Source organism: Budorcas taxicolor, chromosome 10, assembly GCF_023091745.1.
Source record: "Budorcas taxicolor isolate Tak-1 chromosome 10, Takin1.1, whole genome shotgun sequence".
Taxonomy (NCBI): domain Eukaryota; kingdom Metazoa; phylum Chordata; class Mammalia; order Artiodactyla; family Bovidae; genus Budorcas; species Budorcas taxicolor.
Window position 1 is genome coordinate 62377481 of NC_068919.1, and position 5588 is coordinate 62383068.

The following is a 5588-nucleotide window of genomic DNA, read 5'->3' on the forward strand; positions in this document are numbered from 1 at the left end:
ATCTTTGAATTTACAATTCAGCCCAACTCCAAGAATGTGAATTCTAGTGAGCTTGACAGAGATACCATAAGGAAATAATTTTTAAATGCCATCAAATATTATTCAAAAGATACATCAAATATATTCACCACAGAGCTGATGACAGAGGAAATAATTATAAATTCCCTAACTAAAATTCCAAACACCAAGTGCATGATTAAATGCTTATATAGGAGTTGGCCATTTTTTTAACTTAATTGTGGGAAATTCTCCATATTTAATTTTAGTAAAGCTTTCTTACAACATGTTTGTTTCTATAACACAGGTGCCATGGAAACCACCACTAAAGCCGAGATGGAGAAAGAAAGGACTCATATTAACATCATCATTATTGGACACATAGATTCAGGCGAGTCCAGCACTACTGGCCATGTGATCTACAAATGTGGTAGAATTGACAAAAGAACCATTGAAAAGTTTGAGAAGGAGGCTACTGAGATGGGAGAGATCTCCTTTACATACTCCTGGGTCTTGGGTAAACTGAACACCAACGGTGAGCTTGGTATCATCATTGACAATTCCATGTGAAAATATAAGACCAGTAAGTATTACATGACCATCATCCATGGCCTATGACACAGGGAATTTAACAAAAACATGATTGATTATAGGCACATCTGATACTGATTCTCCTTATTGATTGCTGTTGCTGGTATTGTTGAATCGGAAGCTGGTATATACTAGAATGGGCAGATCTGTGAATGTGCCCGTCTGGCTTACATGTGTGTGTGTGTCTGTGTGTGTGTGTGTGTGTGTGTGTGTGTATGTTAGTCGCTCAGTCATGTCCAGCTCTTTGCAACCCCATGAACTGTAGCCCACCAGGGTCCTCTGTCCACAGAATTCTCCAGGCAAGAATACTGGAGTGGGTTGCTAATCCCTTCTCCAGGAGATTTTCCCAACCCAGAAATCGAACTCTGGTGTCCTGCATTGCAGGCAGATTCTTCGCCGACTGAGCCACCAGGGAGGCCCTCTGTGGCTTACATGCTGGTCATGAAACAACTAATTGTTGGTGTTAATAAAATGGATTCCACTAAGCTACTATTTCAGCCAGAGAGATAATGAGGAAATCATTAACAAAGTCAGCACCTACATTAAGAAAATTGGCTACAACCCAGGCACAGTAGCATTTGTGCTAGTTTCTGGTTTGAATGGAGACAACATGCTGGAGTTAAGTACAGATATGTCTTGGTTCGTTACCCATAAATATAGTAATGCCAGTGCTGAAATCTCTGGATTGCGTTCCTGCCCACCAATTCTTCTCATTAACAGGAATTTGGGTTATTCTTCCAGGATGTCTACAAAACTGGTGGTACTGGGACTGTCTCTGTGTGCTGAGTAGAGACTGGTGTTCTCAAACCTGGCATACTCGTTACCTTTGCTCCAAACAACATTACAACTGAAGGTAAAGTCTGTTGAATCGCATCGTGAGCTTTGAATGTAGCTCTTCATGGGGCTAATGTAGACTTCAGTGTAAAGAATGTGACTGTCAAAGATATTCATCATAGCACTGTGGCTGGCGATAGCAAAAATGACCCACTATTGGAAGAAGCTGGCTTCAACACTCCAGTGATTACCCTAAATCACCCTGGTCATATCAGTGCTGGCTATGCACCTGTTGCTGAATTGTCAGGTACCTCACATTGCTTGCAAATTTGCTGAGCTGAAAGAGAAGATTGATCACCACTCTGGTAAGAGGCTAAAAGATGGCCTCAAATTTTTGAAATCTAGTTGATGTGCTTCTTGGAAGCTTAGGTGTTAATAGCTTCTCTGGCTATCCATATTTGGCTATTTGTGATGTGAGATGGACCGCTGCTGAGGGTGTCATCAAATTCGTGACCAAGAAGGCTGCTGGAGCTGGTCAGGTCACTAAGTTTGCTCCAAAAACTGAGTAAGGTAAACGAATATTATCCCCAGTATCCACCATCTTAGTCTTAAGCAGACAGGTGAGAGAAGGTCTCAGAAGTGTTTCTCTCAACTGGCCTGTTTAATAGTAAAAGTTTGGTTAATAACAATGCATTGTAAAACCTGCAAAGGGAAAGGAGGGTGTTTTGTGGATCATTTGGTTATTTTTCTGTGGCAATTGTAAGTTGCTTGTTTTTAAAATCAGTGTTTTAATGAAAACAACTTGACCAAAAATCTTGAATTTTGACATCCTTTAAAACAAAATTTAATGAGAAAATTCAGTGTAAAAAAATAAAATGCATCTATACCTATAAGATTATCCTTCCCAAAATCAAAATAAAATGAAGATATGTAGATACATGGATAAATACATACACATTTAGAAATGTAGAAAAATAACTGAAGGTAATCAGTTGATAGCAGTAATTATCTCTTAATAGTTACAGGTGTTTGTTTTCTAAAATTCTATTTTCCTTTTTAAACCATGCATGTACACTTTTAGTTTGAAATTAAGCTAGTTTTTAGAATTTTGTGAATCTGTAAAATTAATCATTAGTCTTCTTTTGGATTCCTTAGCCTGATTTCTTTCAAACTATTTGATTTCACAGCTAACCTGAGTCACTACCCATGGTGGATTCATGTTGATGTATGGCAAAACCAATAAAATATTGTAAAGTAATTAACCTTCAATTAAAATAAATAAATTTATATATATATTTTTAAAAGCAATACATAAAAGCACCCTCCACTCTTAAAATTGCTATTTCTCCATGTATGACATCAGAAAAATATCTGACCTGCACAAAGACAAAAAGATAAATATGAAATCTTGGAAATGTGAGGAAAGTGAGCTGCTTCAGGATTTAGAGAGGCTAAAAATAAAACAGGAAGTCCAAGGAAGCTTCTACAGACTCCTAATTTGGTCAAGGTAAAGGGTACATGAAAACCACAGGGATTACAGTGAAGACACCTGAAAAAACATGTTTCATTCAGGTGATTAAGATAAACGTCAACAGAGATAAGTCATGAGATAGCATGTACTCCTTATATAAAGTGATCAAAGTGGCACCTCACCTCTTTGATCTTCTTCCCCCAAACCCATAACCTCGGTCTAATCATGAGGAACAAATCATATGAATCCCAGTTGAGGGACATTCTTCAAAATGCCTGACTAGTAATCCTCAAAACATAAAGTCATTGAAAATAAGTCTGAGAAACTGTCAGAACCAAGAAGTCCTAAGGACACACGATGCCTAAATGCAATGTGGTATCAAGAATGGGATACTGAAACAGAGAAAGGAAATGAAGTTTAAAAGAAAAATGGAAATTTGAATACAGTATAGAATTTAGTAAATAATGAGATTAATGTATCAATATTGGTTCAGTAGTTATAATATGTACCATAATAAAGTTTTAATAATAGGAAAACTAGGTGTGGAGTATATCACAAGTCTGTATACTATCTTTCATAACTTTTATATAAGTCTCACTTAAGTCAGTTCAGTTGCTCAGTCATGTCTGACTATGTGACCACGTGGACTGCAGTACGCCAGGCTTCCCTGTCCATCACCAACACCCAGAGATTACCCAAACCCATGTCCATTGAGTCCATGATGCCATCGAACCATCTCATCCTCCATTGTCCCCTTCTCCTCCTGCCTTCAATCTTCCCATCATCAGGGTCTTTTTCAAAGAGTCAGTTCTTCACATCAGGTGGCCAAAGTATTGGGATTTCAGCTTCAGCATCAGTCCTTCCAATGAATATTGAGGACTAATCTCCTCTAGGATGGACTGGTTGGATCTTCTTGCTTTCCAAGGGACTCTCAAGAGTCTTCTCCAACACCACAGTTCAAAAGCATAAATTCTTTGGTGCTCAGCTTTCTTCACAGTCCAACTCTCACATCCATACATGACTACTGGAAAAACCAAAGCTTTGATTAGACAGACCTTTCTTGGCAAAGTACTGTCTTTGCTTTTTAATATGCTGTCTAGGTTGGTCATAACTTTCTTTCCAAGGAGCAGATGTCATTTAATTTCATAGCTGCAGTCACCATCTGCAGTGATTTTGGAACCCAAGAAAATAAAGTCTGTCACTGTTTCCATTGTTTCTCCATTTATTTGCCATGAAGTGATAAGAATAGATGCCATGACCTTAGTTTTCAGAATGTTGAGCTTTAAGCCAACTTTTTCACTCTCCTCTTTCACTTTCATCAAGAGGCTCTTTAGGCCTCTTCACTTTCTGCCATAAGTATGGCGCCACCTGCATATCTGAGGTTATTGATATTTCTCCCAGCAGTCTTGATTCCAGCTTGTGCTTCTTCCAGTCCAGCATTTTGCATGATGTACTCTGCATATAAGTTAAATAAGCAGGGTGACAATATACAGCCTTGATGTACTCCTTTCCTGATTTGGAACCAGTCTGTTGTTCCATGTCCAGTTCTAGCTGTTGCTTCTTGACCAGTATACAGATTTCTCAGGAGGCAGGTCTGTTGGGGGCGCTCCTCAGAAACAGAGAGGCAGTGGAACTTCCCTCAGCAGAGCTGAGGGGTCCCGAGGAAAAGTGAGCCTGCTGTCCGCCAACCCAGCCCCTCAGCGAGCGAGAGACAATCAGATACGACCGGGGTTCCGTCGGAGCAGTTCCGTTTTATTGCCACAAGCTCCCGGCCTATGAAGGCAAGCGGGGGGGGGGGGGGGGGGGGGCGGGGGGGGGGGGTTGCGAGGGACTTTCCATAGTTGCACCAACCACCTTAAAGGTCAAATTGTCATGTGCCATCATTATAATAGGAGTCTATGGTGATCATGCGCTGTCCACGTGCACAGAAATCAAGAGAGTCAATCAAAAGTTTTGACAAACAACATAGACCACGCCCCTATCTCTTCCGCCAGGCGCCATCTTAGTTTCCAACCGCAAAGCTAGCCCTTCTCTTTTTGTTTTTTAAGGTTTCCCATTTAGGGCCCCACACAGGTCAGGTGGTCTGGTATTCTCATCTCTTTCAGAATTTTCCACAGTTTGTTGTGATCCACATAGTCAAATGCTTTCAGTTCAGTTCAGTCACTCAGTTGTGTCTGACTCTTTGCGACCCCATGAATCACAGCACACCAGGCCTCCCTGTCCATCACCACCTACCAGAGTTCAACCAAACTCATGTGCATTGAGTCGGTGATGCCATCCAGCCATCTCATCCTCTGTCATCCCCTTCTCCTCCTGCCCCCAATCCCTCCCAGCATCAAGATCTTTTCCAATGAGTCAACTCTTTGCATCAAGTGGCCAAAGTATTGGAGTTTCAGCCGCAGCATCAGTCCTTCCAATGAACATCCAGGACTGGTCTCTTTTAGGATGGACTGGTTGGATCTCCTTGCTTTCCAAGGGACTCTCAAGAGTCTTCTCCAACACCACAGTTCAAAAGCATCAATTGTTTGGCACTCAGCTTTCTTCACAGTCCAGCTCTCACATCCATACATGACCACTGGTAAAACCATAGCCTTGACTAGATGGCCTTTGTTGTCAAAGGCTTTGGTATAGTTAATAAAGCAGAAGGAGATGTTTTTCTGGAACTCTCTTGCTTTCTTGATGATCCAAGAGATGTTGGCAGTTTGATCTCTGGTTCTTCTGCCTTTTCTAAAACCAACTTGAAAATCTGATGGTT

At 40.7% G+C, this 5588-nt stretch overlaps 1 pseudogene; it reads left to right on the plus strand.

Moving 5' to 3' along the window:
* The first annotated feature begins 333 nt into the window (after window positions 1-333).
* LOC128054817 (putative elongation factor 1-alpha-like 3) lies at window positions 334-4612 on the plus strand (annotated as a pseudogene).
* The last annotated feature ends 976 nt before the right edge of the window (window positions 4613-5588 follow it).